This window comes from Arvicanthis niloticus, chromosome 12 (assembly GCF_011762505.2).
Source record: "Arvicanthis niloticus isolate mArvNil1 chromosome 12, mArvNil1.pat.X, whole genome shotgun sequence".
Lineage (NCBI taxonomy): Eukaryota > Metazoa > Chordata > Mammalia > Rodentia > Muridae > Arvicanthis > Arvicanthis niloticus.
Window position 1 is genome coordinate 67,313,461 of NC_047669.1, and position 22,066 is coordinate 67,335,526.

The 22,066-nt window shown below is 38.5% G+C and overlaps 1 protein-coding gene across 1 annotated transcript in view; it reads right to left on the minus strand.

The window, feature by feature from the left end:
* Cyyr1 (cysteine and tyrosine rich 1) overlaps positions 1 to 22,066 on the minus strand; it is a 92,603-nt gene that overhangs the window by 14,853 nt on the left and 55,684 nt on the right. The window lies entirely within an intron of this gene.

Consider the following 22,066-nt stretch of genomic DNA (forward strand, 5'->3'; position numbering starts at 1 on the left):
CTTTAAGTTAAATGATTCTCTACAGCTTAAGTGAAAGTGTCTTGTTTATTTATGAGAACCCTTGAACTAATCATGCGAATGGCCTCTTGTATTTCAACAAGTTAAAAAAATTGAAAGCCTATAGGGAGTCTGTATAGAACAGTTGACAATCTCTCCATTCAGATTTTTTGTTTAAAACTTCCTAAATTTGGAGCTGGAAAGATAGCTCAGCAGTTAAGAACACATAGTGCTCTTCAAAGGAACCTGAGTTTGGTCCAGACTCCCACATGAGGTACCTCTCCACCTGCATCTCCAGCTCCAGAGGATCCATCACTCTTTTCTGTTCTTTGCAGACAACTGCACTCCATGCATATTCCCTGCCACAGATATCCATGTATAAACACACACACACACACACACACACACACACACACAAATCTTTTAAAAATTTATAAACTCATGCTAGTATGCATCCCCAGTTATAAAACAGTAATCTAAAACCATCTTGCTATGTACAAGAACATTTGTGTCATTGAAAAAAATTTAAAAGCAATGTAACATTTATTCTCAATTAAAATGCTTCATAGAATAAGACAAAGAAAACCAAATGTAACCCCATATACATAGAGGATAAACTAAAAAAATATAGCCCCATTAAATTCAGTAACAATGTCAGCAAAACCTCTATTCCCACTATGGCTAATGGTTTTCTCCAGAAAGCATTAGCTCATGCAACAAAACTAAGTGAAAATAAATTCCAAAAGATTATTGTTATTTATGTACAACATAATTTATAGCATCAATATTTGTCAGTGTCTTTGGACATGGTTCATCTTTACCAAAATGAAGAACCTGACTGAGCGGTATTGTTTCTCTCAATGTTCCCTGGAAATATAGCACAGCAGTGCATGCATGCATAGTCTAACAAGGATGCTCACCAAAGTGACTGAGGTATAATCCGTATGCTACTCAACATAGCTAACACCATAACAATATAGTGAAGGGAAACACAACTACTAACAGTTAATGTCAAAATTCACAGGGTAACTGCGATACCATGGGGGAGAAACTATATTTTTTATGAGCTAGGTTTTTTCAATGCATGCATATATGCTATTTGGTCAGTATGGAACAATGGAGGCTTTCTTCCATTCTGTAATTTGGGCATTGCACCCATACCATTTTCAACTTTCAGCTACATCGCTGAAAGTTGTTGTAAGCTTATTTCTCGTTACCATTTTTAATTAATTTTTTTCAATCTTATCTATAAGTAACTTTCACAGGCATAATCAATTCATAAAGACTATTAGTAGTTAAAATTGTTACCAGTACTTATATTGCCATTGCACTGTACCTTGTTGGGCCAAGCAGAGTGTGGTAAACATAGACTTCTCTTACAACCCATTTTAAGGAAGTTCTACTGTTTTTATTCCTCCGTGTACTGCTGCAATTCGTTCCCTTGCCCATTGTTCCTTGAAATTTTCATGCAATTTGTATGAGTGTTCATTTGTAAGCACAGTAAAAATATGTATTAGTTTTGTTCCATTTCCATGGAAATCTCTGAAACATTATGAGGCCTAACACAGGTCTTCTCAATCTACAGCTCTTTCCATTTGGACCTGGATTTCAGGTTCTCAGGCTCAGGACCACATTCCCAAGTGGCTTCTTTTGGAGGAATTCAAAAGGAAGCCTGTGACTGAAAATGATTTTATCTTATGCCCTCCTTTGAGTCTTAGTTAGGGTACTCTGTTATTTCTTTTACACAGTGAACAGCACAGATGATTCACCATATACGACAGAAAATTTTAGTTTGGCTCAGGGTTTCAGGGGTCTCTGTTCATGGGTACTTCTTCCTGCTGTCTTTGAGCTTCTAGTGCAGCAGTATATTATGATGGAAAAATGTAGTGGAGGACGTTGTTCACCTTATGGAAGGCTGAAAGCAAAGTGAAGAGAAAGACAGTGAGAGGATGGGGGCTAAGACCACCCAATACCAGTGAGCCAACTTCTGTTTATTGTGCTCCAGGCTTTTGTGGTTTCAGAACTTTCCAGTAGTGTCACCTCACGTACCATGCCTCTGAGAAGATGGACTTTGAGAGACACTCACCTACATCCTCGCAGCTGCATATGGAATGATGAAGAAAACAGTTTCTCTTGGGCCCTTCTTCATCGTCCTCTAGAATTTGCCCCAGGAGAATTCCGTAAATTCTAAGTACCTTACCTTCCTTTTGGAGATATTTTTTTTTCTGTTCCATTTTTCTAAAAATCCTTAGCATTTTCTGCCAGTAATCTAATTTTCTAATGTTGCTAGGCTCTCAAAGAACTGACAGTCCCTTAGGATTCATCAGTTTTAAGGGCTCGTTGTCTTCAATTTTTAAAACTCCATAAATCAATAGCTGCTCCACTTTACAATATGGTTTTTCTTCCAGAGCCTGTTCTGAGATAAACTTCTGATCTTCAATTCCTTCTGTCATTTCTTCTCCCTTGTCATTAGTGTGTATGTGTGTATGTGTGTGCATGTGTGTATGTGTGTGCATGTGTGCATGTGTGTATGTGTACATGTGTGCATGTGTGTGCATGTGTGTATGTGTGTGCATGTGTGTATGTGTGCATGTGTGCATGTGTGTACATGTGTGCATGTGTGTGCATGTGTGTATGGTGTGCATGTGTGTATGTGTGTGCATGTGTGTATGTGTGTATATGTGTGCATGTGTGTATGTGTGTGCATGCGTGTATGTGTGTATGTGTGTGCATGTGTGTATGTGTGTGCATGTGTGTATGTGTGTATGTGTGTGTATGTGTGCATGTGTGCATGTGTGTACATGTGTGCATGTGTGTGCATGTGTGTATGTGTGTGCATGTGTGTATGTGTGTGCATGTGTATATGTGTGTACATGTGTGCATGTGTGTGCATATGTGCATGTGTGCATGTGTGTTTAAATACATGTGTATTCTTATCTATGAGAATTGCATTTACTCAATCATCCCAAGATTTTGATTTTTGTTTTTTTTGGGGGGGGGGTTGGGTTTTTTTACTTCAAAGTTCAGCTTTAGTTTGTAACTGCTGTACTGTGTACTTTACTATGTTTCCTGTAGTGTTAAAAGTAATGTTTTACTTTTATGGATGTTTATTTTGGTTTAAGTCTTCCTCCTCCTCCTCCTCCTCCTCCTCCTCCTCCTCCTCCTCCTCCTCCTCTTCCTCTTCCTCTTCCTCTTCCTCTTCCTCTTCCTCTTCCTCTTCCTCTTCCTCTTCTTCTTCTTCTTCTTCTTCTTCTTCTTCTTCTTCTTCTTCTTCTTCTTCTTCTTCCTTTCCTTCTCCCTCTCCTGCTACCTCTCCTTCTTCTCCTTCTACTTCTTCTTCCTCCTCCTCCTTCCTTCCTCCTCATCCTCATCCTCATCCTCCTCCTCCTTCTCTCTTTCTTTCTTTCTTTCTTACTTTTTTCTTCTTTCTTCTCCCCCCTCTCCTTACTGTAACACATAATTCAGTCTCTTTTCATCTCTCAGTGCACTGATGGCCACATCCTTTGGTGCTTTCTGTACCCCTTGTATTTCCTCCACCCTTCCTTCCTTTTGATTGCCTAATTTGATCGCTCACAGTTAATATCCTGCTCAGTTGTCTTGACATTCATGAATATTCTCTGCTTCATTTTGGATGTGGTTAAAGTGTTACCAAAAGCCACCTGGAGCTTGATCACTAATGTGCAATGTGGAGAAGTTAAAGGAGGAGCCTCCTGGGAGGTGGTTAGGTCTTTGAATGTGGAACTAATGAAAGGATTAACGGAGTTTTCAGTCCCCTCATGATTTTTTTTTCATTTCTTCAAATGTAATTGTTCCCTCATGTGTATTCTTATCATGATTCCATTTTCCCTAACAAGACAGACACAACCAGATGGGGTCTTGATAGAAATGGAGTCATGTGATAGAGGTGGAATCATGTGCACTTGGTAGAGATAGAGCCATGCTGTTTAGACTTTCAGATTTTAAAATTGTGTGACGAATAAATCTTCTCTCTTTTTCTCTCTTTTTAAAGCATGGATATTTTGTTATAGAAATGTAGTAGAGATAATTGAACTCTCTTACTTAGAAAAAAAGGAGGTTTGGTATTGCCTCCTATAAGTTTAGAGTGCAAAGCTGTATTTTGACAAATGAATCAATGAATCAGGTAAGCTCAGTTTTCATGTCTTCTTGATGATTTTCTTTTTCTTCAGAAAAGCAGATTTTGTTATTCAATTTCATTGGTGGAGAACATGAATCTGACTGAAAATTGGGAGTTGCAGTTTTTGCAAGAAAGGTGTGAGTTTTCAGAAAGTCCTCAGGCTTTTACTCCAGAGACCCAGTCTTTTGTTCTATCATGACTGATGTCTTAGAGCTTCAAGACCATGGTTTATGACTACCTTCTAGCTGCAGCTTGGACACCTCACACAAGTTGCAAAGCCTCTCTTTGCCTTAGCTTTGTCATTCTCAACATGACAGCCAGCTTGGGGCTTATGAGCTTTTTCTGCCAGATTTTGTGTCATGAATTTGTGTTCACACACAAATTTCATTTTGCCACAAAAATATTCATTTGCCACATAAATAGATTTCTACTGCCAGTATGCTGCAAGCATCATTCCTACATCTTCTGTGATGAGCTCATAATTTCCACTCAAAGCAGGTATCTCACAAACCAGAAAGGTTGGAATGTTGGAAAGGACAGTATGTGCTTGGCATATTGTCTGTCAGTTTCAGAGGCAGCTTTGTTGCGGTCTGAGAACATTTATATTTCTACAACGTAGGTAGGAATGTTAATAGGCACCCGTTACCTAGAGACTACTAAAAAGCCCCAGGTTGCTTCCAGCCTATTCTTTCACCAATCGATCCTCATCTGTGCTTCTGAAATCCTTAAATGTTCTGGAAAGTGAAAGTATAGACAAAGGACCTGAACTTGTGTTGCCCAAAAAAAATTTTGTCTGTAAGACTTTGTCCCAACTCACTTAAAAAACAGAACACCACCGAGGAATTCCAAACGGTCTTATTTCTTACAGGAATTTTTACTTTCTTCTTGAATTACTAAGGCTGGATGGGAGACAACCCTATTAGCAATTAAAGAATGCCAATGTCTAGTCATTTAACAAATACTTCTCTGCAAAGAAAAAGGTTTATCAGAGGTAATTTGAAGGAAGAAAAGGAAAAGTTATCTGGAAATCTCCTTTGCATTATAATTGTCAGTTTTAAATACAATTAAACTGGAAGGTTTAATTTATGCTCCTGAAATAATCAATGGCTCAATTATTTAAACATAGAGTTTCCAAAGTCTGTGTTCTGCAAGCTGTTAAGATATAAAATTGGAGCAAATTTATATTCATTAATCCTTCTTTTTAAAATAGAAGAAAGTAGAAAATGGAGTGCATTTTGTCCCTCTGTTGACGGTTCTGGCAAAAGCACATCCTTAAGGTCATGTGGGTTGTAGCAGTGTGCTAAATGAGGTTGGTAGATTTTTCTACATTAAATTGTGATTTTGGTGTCCTTGATCCTTTGCTACCCATTAGCAATTGTAAATTAGTGCCTAAGACACATTAAGTATAAAAGTCATAGCTCCATTTTTTTTCAGCTATTAATTAAAAGAGAGAAGAAGCACATAGCAATTTTGTATATTTGAATAACTTAGGAAAGAGAGAAGCTGTAAGCCTGGGAAGTTCGGCATCACTGTCCCTTGCAAAAAAGTTTTAGAAATTTTTTTTGTTCTTGAAAGAATGTTTTGCAAGGGTGGGCATATTTCTCGCTCTTTTACATTTTTATTTTGGAACAATTATAAATTCAGGGAAACTGTAAAAGTGATAGAGAGGTCTGGTGCAACCTTTGTCATTTTCTTCCCATGGTAGCCTGTTAGGTAACTATAGAATAACAACCAAGTGAGAAAACTGACATTAAGCTGAAGAATGCAGAATTCTATGTCAGCTTACCATACACACAGAGCTACATGAGTATCACAGCCCACAGCTGGCCATAGTGCATCCTTGTGTTCCTGCAGTACTCACATTCATTCTGCCTTTTCCTTTCTCCCAGTTCTCCTGTACACACACACACACACACACACACACACACACCATATATACACAAATTTGATTTATAAGTTCATAGGACAAGAAAGCAGTGGAGGAATTCTTTGGAAAGAGAAAAGGAGGCCTTGGGAGTGGAGAAGGATGTAGGGTGGTGAGGGTGGATATGAACAAACTACATTGACATGTATGTATGAAAATGTTGTAGTGAAATCCATTATTTTATATGCTAATCACGTAAGTTAGGTAAAAGAACACATACACACCGTCCTAAGCAAAAAGGTTCAGAGAGCTTCTAGGCTGGTATCTATACACTGAGGTGTGGGGCCAAGAATTCGTTCAAAATGGGCATTGTTATAGGCCCCCAGAGCGTAGGACGACTGACACCAGGATAGAAGCGTTATTTTGGGCTTTGAAACTCTTCACAGAAAAGTAACACCTGCCAAATCCAGAACCAGGATTGAACCCATCAAAGTCCATAGTTCTGGGAGAGTCTCTAAATAGAGGAACCTTACTTTTGGGGTTCTGTAGTTCTGCTTCCTGCTACCTGTTCTTACTACCTGTAGTGTGTCAGTGCAGGATGTAGGCTTTGTGCTTAAAAGCTCACCCCAAGAAAGACTGGGGTCTGCACTAGGGTCTCTGCAGTCACTGGCTGGCTAATAAAGACTATCTGTTGGTTTGACCCTGCCTCTGAGTGGGCTTCTCTGGAGGATACTGTGCAACGGGAATGGCGCCCTAAGTACTAGGTCTCCTCCCCAACACTTTACTTTTTACATCATTCATTTGGCTCTTTCTGATAATAACTAATAACAATTACAGACACTAACAACAGCATGAAATTGTAAATGTTTTTGGAGTCCTGTGAGTTGTTCCTACAAATGCCCAAGCCCCATAGTGGGAGAGTAGGAATGCTTCAAGTTTGTAGCCAAGGCACAGAGAAGTGTTGGTAACCTGAGAACTAAAAATGTGTACCTGGCATCTGAGGTGAGGAGAGCTTGTTGGACTGAGTATTTCCTCTGAAGAACCTGAATGAAGCTAATTCCAATTCATTAGTATTACTTAATGTCACAATGGAATGACATTGTCAACAGCAGGGAACAGTGCCACACACCTATCTTTACATCTAGACTGGAGGCTGAGACAGAAGGATCAAAGTTCAAGGCCTACCTGTGCTCCATAGAGAGTCAAGACAGCCTAGGTGACCTAATGACACTTGTTCTCCAATAAAACTTAAAAACAAGACTGAGCTTAGGTGAGATAGGCAAAACAATTCCTTAACATGTGTGAGGCCCTGAGTTCAATCCCTAGTAGTGTGTGTGTGTGTGTGTGTGTGTGTGTGTGTATGTGTGTGTGTGTTCACATGTGTGTGTGAAAGAACAATAGAAACTCTTATATTTCTTTCCTTGTTCTGTTTTTTTTTTTTAAGTGTCAATTCATGTAGTTACCAAATGCCCATTCTTTATTTCTATCTGCAGATGCTGGCCATTTGCTGATAATGAAAAACAAAACAAAACAAAACAAAAACCACCACCACTACCACCAACAAAAATAAAAAGCCCCTAAAACAAAATAATTGATTAAGAGTTTGTAACAAATGGCATTTTATAATCAAGTCTGCAAATACATTTTAGTGGCTCTAATGATAACGGGAAAGTTGGTTATTACAAGTCTCAGAGATAATGCTTCTACTCTAAAAATAGATTTCCCTGTATCAAGAAGAATCTGATAATACATTGTTTTGATACTATTTATAATGCACTTTCTTTCCTAAGCTCAGCTTCACCACAGCAATTTAGTACAGACATCTTGACACTAGCTTCCTATTAAGTGATATTTATGTAAAATAGTAAATATGAAGAAATTATGTAATAGTTCCCTTTCTCCCTGACATGACTCAATTTGCAAATGCATATCATAATACAATATTTATGATTACTCTGTGTAGTAATTTAATGACATCAGTCACTATGAGGCAGAAAAAATAAAGAGAAGCCATTAAAAAGTAAAGGCCCACATGAAAATATGAAGCATCAGAAATGATGTCTGTTAGGAGAAGCCTTTCACATAGACATAAGAATTTCTAAGAACAATACCACTGTTGTGAGAGTCTTTTCTAAGTGTGTGTGTGTGTGTGTGTGTGTGTGTGTGTGTGTGTGTGTGTGTGTGTGTGTGTTTATGTGTGTTCCTTCTTTCTAAGTCCTCATGGCAAACCACAGAACAATTCTACCAGAGTCCACTGGGGGAAGCCATGCGTTTATACAATTATTTATAGAGTAATCAGTGAGGGGTTGTGGAAAGGAACTTGGGAGACTATAAAGAAGCCACACTGGAGGGCCTCAATCCAGCACAGATGAGCAGTTAGACAGAGCCCTTTCCTTCAGTCTTCCCAGCTTGCTCACTTTTGGCTCCTCCCAGAGACCATGCACAGTTAGGGTACATTGCCTTCAGCTGGTTGGGCAGAGGGCCGTATATTTGGATAAGGGTTCTTTAACCCGCCCACCTTTTCCTTCTATGAGGGAAAGCCAAGAGGCAATAAGCCTAGCTGTGGAGACCCTTTTAAAGAGAACACAGCCCAAGTCATGATGGCGACAGTGTGGCTCAAGAAGAGTCCTGTGTAACAAGAGCCAGAGATAAATTGTTTTGAAGAGTACTTGGTGGAAGAAACAACGAAAATTTCAAAAGAATAAATTTAAAATGAGTTCATTTCTTATTATAACAAATTACAAGTGAGTTAACAGGTCCAATTTTTTCTTGAGGAAAGAAATATTAAATGGCCCAATTTATGTATGATAATCTATATATGAAATGACAGGGCAATGAAAAAAAAAAAGCTCCTATTCCAACAGCAGAAGAAAGTAAGCCATAGACATAAAAGGAATAAAGTATGACACAATCCTCCATTAAAATGGTCAAATTTCCCAATAACCTTGGAGTTTTGAGCAACGTATTACAGTAATATCTTTCAAAGCCAATATTTTAGCAGAACATTTTAGTAATTTATAATAAGATAGATAATTTAATAAAATTTCAACTTGCATAACTTAAAAGGAGTGAGTACATTTTCTTCTATGATGCTTTACTAAATCATCACAGTATTGTAAGAATAGGAAAACAAGTGGCTGAAGTCATACCTCAGCAGACCAGAGCACTTACTGCTTTTGAAGAGGACACACATTCAATTCCCAGCACCCAAAATGTCTGCAACTATAATGTCAAGAAACCCATAACCCTCTTTTGGCCTCCACAGACACCTTCATGAATGTCGTGCACACATATACATGCAAGCACAACGCACATAGGAAAACAAGCCAGTGGAGAACAGTTTTCAGTTCTAACAGCGTTAACTTGCATAATTGCCAATAATAATCATAGGGCCTCAGAACTACATTCTTATTATTTTCCCTGTGTCTAGCTACATATACATGCAAATATTATATTAAATATTGTGATGCCAAATGGTTTGGTTATTACTATTATTCTGTGAATAAAGTATCAGTGAAGGCTAAAAACACTAACCTACATGATCTTCCCGCAATGTTAATATTTTGAGGATGACAGAAATGAGTTACTAAGAATTCCCTAGGAGCCAAGTGCTAAGTGAAATCATTAAAGAGATTTGCAAAGGAGGAGGAGGAGGAAGAGGAGGAGGAAGAAGAGGAGGAGAATCATTATTATTATTTTCTTGGCATATTTTTACTTAAACTGACCGCGGGGTAGTGAATTTAAAATCCACGCTCACATTCACAGTCATTGTCCTGCCAGAGCAGCAGCTGGCTTTCATGGCCTAAAGCTGGGAGGTCTAATAAGGTCCCTTAGGCTTGGGTTGATGCTGGAGCATGGAGACCTTCCCAAAAGAACCACAGGAGCAGGTGATGGATCTTTATGGGATAATGAGCCTGTGAGCCTTGCTCAGAATTTGCTTAGGTGGCTCTGCCAACAGCCGGGCTGGCTATACATTCAAACCTGGCCACTCTCCCAAACAACTGCGATTGCCTTTTCTGGACCCTGTCTGTGCGTAGACAAACTTGTGATGGATCACTATCTACTGAGGCTGTCTCCTGCCTATGGTTTGCCTGGCTCTGATATTTATCCTCTGGATGTCACTCTTCTGAGCTGGGGGATGCCCACACCTGGCAGCTGCTGCCTTGCTACATTTCTCTCTTGGTCTTGCACACAGCCTCACCTGTGCCAGTCTGCAGTGATGGAAGGGGGCTGCAATTTTGGCTTCTTCCCAGGATCTAATATCATTCTCATTAAAGTTATTCATAAAGAAATCCACTTTCCCCAAACCACTGTTTTATTTTTTCTCAGGATAGACAGATATAAATATATGCAAATTGTTCCTGAGTTTATATCTTACTATTATCTACTTAAAAAAAAATACTACTTTACTTTTGTCTTGTTTCAATAGGAAACAGTTCCAGAAAAGGAATGTGATTAACCAGCTAGGGACAAAGAACAATCTCTAGATCAACAAACACTTTTACCAAAGCCAGGGTTATTCTGAGTGACCCAGCTTGGGTTACTTGCCTGTCTTCAAGCCTGGTATTTGGAACTACAGATTTAAAGGAGAAGGGACAGAAGAGTGGTCCAGAAGAAGAAGGAAGGTCATGGGCAAGCAAAGGCACAAATGTTCACGCATGTTGTAGAGCATCTAACTATGTTTGCATAGTTAGTAATACCAACATTGTAGGCTGGCTCTTGGGTGAGAAGATTAAGAAATCTTCAATGACATCTTAGAGGATCTGACACTGGGTAGGAAGGGAAACAAGGAAAGCGCTCCAACTATAGATTAGGGTGAACACACCTGGATGGTAGATAACATGCAGAACATCTAGTAAAAGAATTACACAATGATCTTGGGAAATAATACAGAAGGTTAAGCTTGACAATAACATTGTGCCATGTAAGAGATTGGGGGAGAGTGAGCGGTTCAAGAGCAGAAAATTCACCAATGGCTGTCTTTGAATCACCAAATCCAACTCCCAAAAACCTAGTGTAAACATCTGCTATCTTCAAGCACTTGAAGCTTTTGAATAATCCCAGTGTTTAAATGTTACTAACCCTGGAGGTAATATGTATTTTATGGTGGAAAGTAGAATATTAAGGTGCTCCTGTGCGGATATGAATTTTTAGGATTAATTTAGTCTATCAATTTTTTAATCTCTCAAAGAGAACTGCTCTGCAGAATGGTTGCTCTTATCTTTTATATGAAAAACAAGAAGGGTTGGACTAAGGAAGTGATCACACGGAGGCTGGGGCATAAACTTGTCCTTCTTGTTTCTTAATTGTCTGATTTTAATCAAGTGTATTTTCCAAAGGTGATTGTGTATGTAGAAGACACATCTATTTTTAACTGTCTTCAGTAGAATTTTAAGATAAGCATGTACCAATAGGAACTTTGCGTTGGTCTTAAAAATCTTCGACCTCTTAACTGACCTCTGGAACACTTCTGTGAATCATAAATTAAAAATTCATCTTTGAGATATAATTAGATAACATCATGCAGTCTGATCTTGCTACCTAGATCTTTGTTCAGTTAGAATCTAATTGGCTTAGAGATGTTTGGGGTTCCCTCCAGCTCCCCAGCACATGACTAATTAACATGAAGTCTACTTTAGCAATATTGTTGCTGCAGGTCAGCAAAGGACAGCAAAGTAAATGGAGACATCTTAACCTAATAAGCACTAAAAATATAGATTGGAACAGAATTAAATTTCAGTGTTGTAATTAATTATAGAGCAATAGGAACAAAATTCAATGTACATTGACTAGTTATAATTCAAACTGCATTTAATCACACAATTCTTTGGCAATATCTCCAATTCTGAGAAGAAAAATATCTCTTTTTAATAGTTGTTATCTCACTTATTCTCAAAGTAAGAAACAATCTTGTGTATGGAGATGTGATAACCATACAGGAAGTAATAAATATTTCAGGAGTAATTATAATTGTATCTTATCATGTTATCTAACCAATGCTTTAATCTTTTGTCTCTCTGTCTTTGTCACCCCCTCTCTTTTTCTCTCTCCCTCATATACACATGTTCTCAGTTTGTACCCCAGGGTGGCATCAAACTCAGAATTATCCTACCTGGGTTTCCTAGATGCTGAACTTACAGGTAGGTGGCACATTACCAAGATGGCTCATAAGTCATGATGTTTACTTTAAAAATATTTATTCTATCTCAAAAATCTTAGAAAAACCCTAAAGGTGACATAGATATTATACATGTGTCCTTTTTCTTAAGAGAATTAAAGGGCTAATATGATACTTAGCACTATTTTTCTTGCCACAATGTATATGTGTGTATATATATATATATATATATATATATATATATATATGTGTGTGTGTGTGTGTGTGTGTGTGTGTGTGTGTGTGTGTATCAAAATATCATTGTAAACACATACATTATTTTTCTCATTTGCCAATTAAAAAGGATTGAAAGATTTTTTTTTTAAATTGTACTCTTCATTTAGCAGCAGAGTGTGTTTCTTTGTATTCGTTGATATCTACATAGGTCAAAGACTTCTCCCTTCCATGGCTGCAGAATTTATAGAGTTGAATTTGTAAGAAGATCACTTTGTGTTTTTGTGTCTTAAATGTCAAGAAATCTTCGATCTGTTCCTGAATTAAGACAGATAACAGTGAGGAAGAGGAGTACCCTGAAAAGTAACAGTTTTTCCTTCCAGGAAAGAAGAGAATTAGTCAGTATAAGCTGTATTGACCAACCGTCGATATGTAACAAAAGGAATTCAAGCAATGTTGATGGACTACAGACCCTGATGACATGAATTTAATCACTGGCATGTAAATGATGGAGGGAATTCCTAGAAGTTATCTTCTGACCTCCACATGCATGTTGTTGCATGTCTCTCCTACAAATAAATGTAATAGAAAGTTTAATAGCATTGTCTTCCATGTACAATAAAGTCCAAGTTCTTCTCAAAGACTTCATGTTATCTGCTATGGCTTAAATGGTACAGTATTAATAAAGCAATATTTGAAATTACAAAGTGTTGAATTGACTGGCCTAATCCAAAACTAGTGTTATAAACAGGTCATTGGCATTTTCTCTATAATATTTTATTGTATCCATTTCCTAATGAGAAGATTTTAGCAGAAAAGGTCCCCATTACAAATTAAATCTGGGTAATTGTGAGCATATCTAAATTTCCCCACAAATACCTTTCATTACTAGATGATATTTTCAAAGTATTTTATATTACTAGGACTTTGTGATCTCACACCAAAGAAGGTTATGAGCAACAGACTGAAGGAATCTAGCATCCAACTTTCCATTAACATTCACTTGTGTCTAGTTAGAAAATGACCTTTCTTGCTGATTGTTAGTAATGGACTAAGAAACATGATGGGTCTGAGTCAATCTGGAATTTTCTGGTTCAAGACTGCCGCCCCCACCCCATTTTGAAAACACTGATCTGTAGATTTTCTTACTGTCATGAATATCCTTCAATGTCCATCTATGAACAGAAGAGATTGCCATCAATTGTTCACTGCCTCTGCTTGTGGGACACTGTGTCACTGCTTGGCTAGTTTTGTATAATGATCAGCTATAAAAGTTTCCTATGTTTGGATGGCTGGATATATTTGAGTGACAGAGTGTGTGCCTAGCATGCATGAGCCCCTAAATTTAGTCCTTATTAATAACCTACTAAGAAAGCATTCTATATTAAATATTCACTGTTACACTTGCAGTATATTTTCATAGTCTACATATATACAATTGACTGAGAATGTAGAAGAAAATAAGGATGAGTAGAAAATAATGACAAAACCTAAAATCACTCCCATGTAATTTCTATTTTAAATGTGCTTATTTACGATCCTGTCTTCTTTTGTTGAGGGACTATTATACGATTACTTTCTGTTCTAGTTCTGTACATCTAAGTCCATCTGGTGCTGCTTTCCTTGGGCTCTGAAATAGATTATAGGCAACCTGAATCCCCCAAAAACATCCCTGGAAGTTTCTCTTGGCCTAGAGATCACCAAGGAAGGCCAGCAAGCCCCAGGGATCTTCCTCTTCATTGCTGAGATTACAATGGTGTGTTACTATGTCAAAGTTGCATGGATTCTGAGGTTGGACTCAGATATTCACACTGGCAAGATAATCAATGAGTGGATGGCGCCATCTCTCCAGACCTCATCCTATGAATCCTGGCCTTTGTGTTTCCTTTGTGCTACTATCATATAGATTGTATCTTAAATATTCCCAAAGAATGCTCCAAAATCCCATAGGGTGAGAAAACCAGCCTGTGCTCTTGAAATATTGAATTCAAGTTAATAAGATGATAAAAATACTAGAAGTGCAACCCATGTCCTGTGACCTAACTAAGGCATGGTGCCTTATACAGTAACACTATAATAACATGGAATGAATCATTTTTTGGGGGAGCTGATACATTAGCATCTAGGCCCCTGCTGTAGTATAATAGTATAGGCAAGCACATGGTGGTCTACACTGAAACATAAGCATTTCCTCTAGTGGATCCACATGCGAATAGTATTTTGTGCTTTCTGTTGGAGTAAATTGGCTGAATGTTGTCTCAAACTGAGCCTACCTGTTTCATTTGTTTCATACATTTTTATTTGGTTTGAAATTTTAAGCAGCTATATTTGATGTCATCCCTTCATACTTCCCCTCATTCATAGCTGATGAGCCCTGGAAAAGTGACGGGGACCTCATCTCTTCATAGAATTATCAGTTATAAGTATTTTTCTGTAGATATAAGGGTGACCTAGGAGATATCACTTTTGACCTCTCCCAGAGAAGATGGGTTGTTTCACACCAGTTCTATCTGTTATTTGAGATAGTAATGCATTAAACATTTTAATTCAATCAGACCTAAGGGTGAGTTATTTAAGGTAAAAAAAAATCGAAAAAGTAGAAACCCATAGAAACATGAGAGGATACAAGGCTATTTTAAAAGCACAGAGTTTAACATGGTAGATCCTCTCTGTATCTTTGATGGTAGAAAAGTGATTGACTAATGGCTGCAGATGAGCTCACATGGAGATTAGCTCCTGGTCAAGGGGCTTAGAATGGGGCTGAGTGGGGTGGCAATAGAAGAATTTAGGTGCCAGGGATCAACCTGTTTCCTAAGGATACTAGCAGAAAATAAACTATATCATAAGGAGGAAGAGTGGATATAAGACAGCCATCTGCCAGTAGGCTGCATTGTGACTGGGGGAAGTAAAGACATTGATTAGTGTAGTGGTTTGAGGGGGGAGGTGTCCCCACAAAAGATATGTTAAAGTCCTAATTCTCAGACCCTGTGAATGTTATAGTGTTTGGAAATGGCCATTAACAGAAGCAGTTAGTTTAAGGATTTTGAGGCATTGTGCTCAGTAAGGGCGATCTGGGTAGTCACTGAGTCCTGTGCCAACTATTCTCATAGGGACACACAAGGAAGGTGTCACAGATGTAGAAGGAGAATGCAACCTGATCATGGGCAACTAAGTGTGCTAGAACAAGTATCAGTATGGTCCAAGGACTGACATTAGCACCAGAAACTTAACATCCAAGCTAGAAAGATGGCTAAAGGGTGTGGGATCTTCCTCTTCATTGCTGACATTATAATGGTGTGTTACTATGTCAAAGTTGCATGGATTCTGGTCATCACATCAGTGACTTCTGCTCCCCAGAACTTCAGGAAACACACTTAAGATTCTTTAAAAAAAATAAAAGAATAAAAAAAGCAAGGCTTCTTTATGGCAATTTGTCATGGCTGCTACATGTAAAGCAAGGGAAATGGCAGGAGAAAGGAGTTGGTGCAGGTCAGTGGGGATTCTGAGCAAGCCCAGTGAAACAAGATACTACTGTATGTACCAGTGAGTAGCTGAAAAGATATCTGAGCAGGCAGTCAGTCAGCTATGTTTATGAAAAGGTACTGGATCTGGATCCTCCTGTCTGAAGATCAGCAAGTAGATCAGACTGGCTAGAGGCAAGTGATGTTTTTGACTGGTAGAAAGCAAAATTAGAAAGAGAATATAAATATTGAGAACACGGTATTTCCTTGAAAGAGTAGGAGTTTACTGCAGAGTAGTGAGATATTTTACCACAGAACGGGTAGACTTTATACCCTGAACAAATATAACTGAGACTGCATGCAGGGGTTAAACAGAAGCTGTTTACTTCTCACAGTTACATAGGCTGGAAAATTCACAGTTAAGGCAGCTGCTTGCAGATGGCTTCTTCTCTCTGTATCTTCACATGCTAGAGAGAGGAATCTCTTATGTAGGAGGAGCTAAGGTGGGAGGAGTAAGAAGAGGAAGAGGGAGAGTAAGAGAGTAAGGAGAGAAAAAGGAAAAGGAAAAGGAGGAGGAGGAAGATGGAGAGCCATGCAGGTGTGGAAAGCAGTTATGGGTAACAACTTTTATTTAGGTTAGCTAATTGGGAAACAACTCTCTTTGTATGGGCATATTGTTACTGAGCATTACTAAATATATAAAGTCTTTGATTAATCTTTAAGTATTAGAGTCTCATTTTCTTACTGGGCCCGCATGGATGGTGGGATGGTCTGGGCAATGCCCAGCCTTGTAAAGACATTATGGAAGACTGGCAGAGCCATCTCCCACGCTGGCGTCTCATGGGAGGCAGGGCTGGTGTTTCTGGCTGGCCATTTCTAGCTGTGGCGCACACTTGGCCTCTGGCCACAGAACATGGCAGCTGAGCTAGACAGAGTGGCCACAGTATAGATAGTTGGCTTGACCGGTGGCAGCTTTTAAAAAAATTACTACAACACTCTGATGTGTCTGTTTCTCCCTGTATTTACTCATATTGTCAGGGGGTTTTACTCCTTCTATCCTCATTTAAATCTGTCAAAGGTTTCAGCAATTTAGTATCATCATATTGATACCGTTTTGCAAGCTGCGTTTCTATGGAGAGGTAAATATTCATTTTACAACGAGGAGTTTGTTGACCTGTGGATGAGGTACTGAATACACAGTAGTAACATGTAAGACAGGTTCTGCGATAGCCACCTGAAAGAACAATAAGACCGTTCCCAGAGAGTCTGTCTATGTAGGATGAATGGTGGCAGGATAGCAGGTGGCACAAGGGACAGTTATCATTTGTAGATGTCAGCAAGCTAATTCATTCAGTAGAAGAGAGGCTTTGCAGCTATAAAGGAGGCAGAGCAGCCAAGGAAAGCAGGTGTCAGGCGCTGAGCTGCAGCCCCATGTGATGGTCCTCTGCTCTCTTCACCCCAACACCCCCCCCACCATGTGGGCCAAACACAGTCATCTACATTTCTCTTAACAAATGCATGTGGGCTTTGGGGAGAAGCTTCCCATGATATCTGAAATGTTTGCCAATGTTGTAGACAAGATGCATTCTTTTGATTAATGGTACCTTGAGACTTATAAGGCTTAACAGTTAAGTGTGAGCCAAAATCTCATACATTGGAGCCACCTGATGAGAAATGCTTCCTGCAAACAGGTAGTGGGGATAGCTATGGCTTGTGCATCTAATAAGCTTCATGTTTGTTCTATGTGAATAGACCCTGAAAGTGAAGGACATTTACTGCTAATAAATGCTAGTGACGGATACCTTTGCTTAGAACAAAGTCAACTAGGAGGCAAATGGCCGCTTTCCCATTCCTTGCGCTGCTCCAAGGATGTGCTAATCACAGGGTGCAGAGCATGTGGTTCATCTCATCTCTTCTGATTATGAGATGATGGTATACAGAGACCATTGTAAAGTATCATATGCAGATTCCATTTTGCTTTCCTGTGTCAAAGGAGAAGTCTGCAACCAGGTCCATGAAATGACCCAGGATGGGGAACAAGGATCGAAAGTCTCCTCTTCATTTGCACACCTTGCCTCTCCCCCCCCCCCCATCTCACGCTCAACCATCTCAGCCTCATTTTTGTTATCTGTGTACAATGGACATCATGAGTCTCAGTTTTATCTTGTTATCTCAAACTCCGAGTTAGACTAAATAAAAATCTGACCACTTATGTATTGTAAGAATTAATGCCTTTCTAAAGGGGCACATAATTAATATAAGAATTCTAATACTTAAAAACACGTGGAGAAGGGGGAGAGAGCGGGGAGGGGAGAGGAAGGAGAAAGGAGGGAGGGGTGGTGGCTGGATGGTATTGAAAAATGTCAATTAATAAATATGCTTTAATGAATGTGGAAAGAACCCACATCACAGAGGTCTTTGTCTTGTCTGGCCCAATGTCTCAATGCCTCAGGGTAGAGCACAGTATGTGTAACAATAACTTAAAAATAAAAGCAGTCACAAAGTGCAACAATCTAACACATCAATAGCGCCTTGTTCTTTGTATCCTGAGCAAGTGCATAGGGTTTTAAACCACAGCTTCGGTTTCTACACCGAGACTGAAAGGAAGTCAGGCAGCATGCCCGAGAAACTTAGAATTATCTGCTTAGGAAAGCAAAAAAGAAAAGCCGATATCTAGAAGCAGAATCAAGATAAAGATGTCAAGGACACTCTACGGCTGCTCTGGATCTAAACCAAAGCACAGGCAGTGTTCTTTTAGAAGAATCAGGTTTTTTTTTTTTTTTTTTTTTTTTTTTTTTCCCATACAGCAGGTATCCATGCCCTACAGTTAGCCCTAAGTATATAGTAGGTATTCATGCCATGACGTTAGCCCTTTTTAAGTCTCATATTGTAGGCTGTAGCATACCAGTGATCTGTAATAAACACGGAAGAGTTATGTGTACTGAATCCTTTCTTCTTCGGGACCTTGTGGAGCAGGTGGGCATCTGCCACCATTTGTGAATATTTTTATGACGAGTTTTTCTTTTTATGACTATTCACATATGGTAGTTGATCTTTGTCAGGATATTTAGAACCCACTCTGTAGATGTAGCCTGAGTATACTTGCTGCAGTTAAAACATATATATATATATAATAATTAATTCTGAAGGTTAATGAGCCAAGGAGAATTGAAGTGGACTGAACTATGGGAAATAATGTTGTTTTTTCTCTTGTCTTCAGAAGGCTCAGGTTTAGAGCTTTCTTGGCTTCCATCCTCATAAAAAACTATTCACTATGACACTTGCTCTAATTTCACTCTGGTAATTTAACACTGTGAATGGTACTTCAAGATTCTTAATATAAAAGGGCAATTGGGGAGAACTTGTTTTTCTAGAGTGTTTGGAATCTGGTCTTGAGTGGGGGACCCATTTTTAAATATTTAAGTCCTGCAGATTATAACAACTTTTCTCAATATACAAAAGGAAATTAGTAAAACTATGTATAATAAAAGTAAGCCAATCTTCTGTTTAAAAAAAAAAGATGTTAGATATTAGATATTTCTGATAACAGTTAGAAGGCCACTAAACAAATAACTATACATCTCACAATCTACTTTAAGAAGTTAACTAAAAATCAAAATCTTTCCTTTTAATTCTTCTCTTCAAGTCATGCCCACACATACAAACGTTCACACATATGTACACACACACACACACACACACACGCACACACACTTTTTTGTCTTCATTTTCCAAATTTGTTATCTCTCACCGTATTCTTCTCACTTTTGTCCTCAGCATGATCTGCCTGGAAACTCTGTTGCCAGGAGACCACTGCTAAGGACCATCTAATACCGGTTTCAACAGGGAATTACAGAAATCATTGGTTTGTTCCTGAGCACATGCAGTATTTTTTAAAGACATAATAAAATATTTGTCTGGATATTAGTGATTCAGGTAATCATATATAATAACTAAAGTAGAAACTGTAAGGGGGGAAAGAACTTTTAAAAATCATTGCATCAGAGAGAGAGAGAGAGAGAGAGAGAGAGAGAGAGAGAGAGAGAGAGAGAACAGATAAAAATAAAATCTCCATCTTATTTAGGGGGAACCATTCTGTTCCTTGTTTCTTATTTATTCTGACTTTTCAAATGATTCTGCAGGTCTCTGCTTTGTCTGGTTCTGCTCTGGCATTTGCCCATTGTCATCCTCTTTAGCACAAAGGAACTTTAAAATAGACAGTTTCATGAAATGGAACAAGAAAAGCCATGGTCAGGGAGAGTGATAAAGAACACAAAACTATGTGTAGAATTGCATATCTGCATAGCTTCCTAGAATCTTGTATTGGAGTAGATTCCAAGAATCCAAGCCACACACATGTTGTGCAGGTAGGTAACTTACAGTTATGAGAAATGCAATGAAAGTTAACCTGTAATCTAGAAACCTTATCTGAATTAAAACACAACTCAGTAATGCAATCATAGGGAAAGTAAGCGCCCCTTTTCCAAACTTTAGTAGTTTATGTATTTAATAGTTTGCTGTATTTATATTGATTCTATATAAGACTTTCATATAGTGTTCATAGTAACCAAAGTACAGTGAAATATTCAAAACTAATATTTACTACAAAAACTATATTTCCATATTAAGAAAAATCAGTTATAACTCCATGCTGCAAATGAAGACAAGCTTCAGCATAAGCATTCAGAGATGCTGGGAAATGGTGCTTCCCAGGGAGTTAAACATGAAGCTTTGATGACCTCAGTTCTGCAATGAGTCACAGTGCAGGCAGAAGCTGGCTGCGCAGTCTCGCCAACCTCCACAGCAGTCTCTTTCAATATAAGACAAAGGCACCATCTTAGCATTCTTCACTTATGAGGATATTACGAGAATTAAATGAGGGCATGTGTGCAAGCGGTGTGCCTGAACCCTCACAAATGCTTGATATGTATTAGCTATGACCATTAGCATTATCTCTTGGTTAATTAAGCTGCTAGGATCATGAGCTTTGGAGACAGTTTATTCAAGCAGCCATGGGGCTCAGCTACTCAGGAACTTTTGCTAAGAAGATGAAAGGAAGTTACTCTCTACCTAATATCATCTAAGGAGGACATTCCCTCCTGGAGAACATAGGTTAACTTAAAAAAAAAAACAACATAACTTGGCAACAATTTTTCTAACACCTTTTTGTAGGCATTAGGGAGAAATGACAAGAGACCACATTAAGAAACTCTTAATTCTTGGAGTTGGATGAAATCAAGGTTCTTCCCCTTCTAAACTGTCCCTAAGCTGTTTACTAACATGATCAAGTGACTACTGTCTTGATATTTTTAAACATTAATTGCTATTATTCCCTTATTGCTCTTAATAGTACCTAAATATTTAAACGTGTTGCTTGATGAAGTTTATGGATTTTGGTATGTGCTTATAGAACCGTTATCATGACCCTTCGGTTCACTGATGCCTCCTCCCAAAGGGGTATCATTTTGGTTGATGACTTCAGAGTTTACATTCTGTCCTTTATAAGATTACGTTTATGTATTTGAATACTCTGAAGCTTCTGTTTCTATTGCTGGTTAACTTGTAGTTCTCCTCTATTAATTTTACTTCATTTACTCTGTCCCAGATCACCTTGGTTCTCTGTTGAAGTCATTCTCTTTCTAGTTTTCCTACACGAAGGTATTTTTTGACAAATAGGGCCTTTCTCTAAATTATTAATCTCTAAGGGTTGGTGTCACCACAGTTTTTTGATATTTTAACCATATTATGCAGCCTAAACCAACCAAAGGCTCAGTAAGGATTCAGAGAAAATAGATTCTGAGAAGACATAAATGTAATCTGTAGGGAAGGCGACATCCTCAAACTCGGCCTGCCTAATGAAAGTCTGGATCCAGTTCGGGTGTAAACTCATCAAGTACTGTGCTTAGCCGTTTTGGTCGGATGCTACCATCCATATCAAAACATTACCCTGGAGATCTGACCCACATACTCATGTTGTGATTTTTTTCCACTCCGGAAAGAAAAACAGCTTTAATTAAAAAGTTGCATAGACACCTGTTGGGTTTATACTGAATGCAAGTGGATGCCCACTTGGTAAATGACCCTGGCCCCTCAATGACCATTTGCTCACATGTGTTTGGTAAATAAACACAGACTTTTTTGTTAATAAAAGTAGATCAAGGTTTACAGCTGATCTTAGAGAAATATTCCTTACCACAGAATAGTGTGCCTAGAGCTTAGAATTATTTCTGTACACTGCACAAAGGGATAAAGAATACTCTGAAACTGAAGTTTGGAGA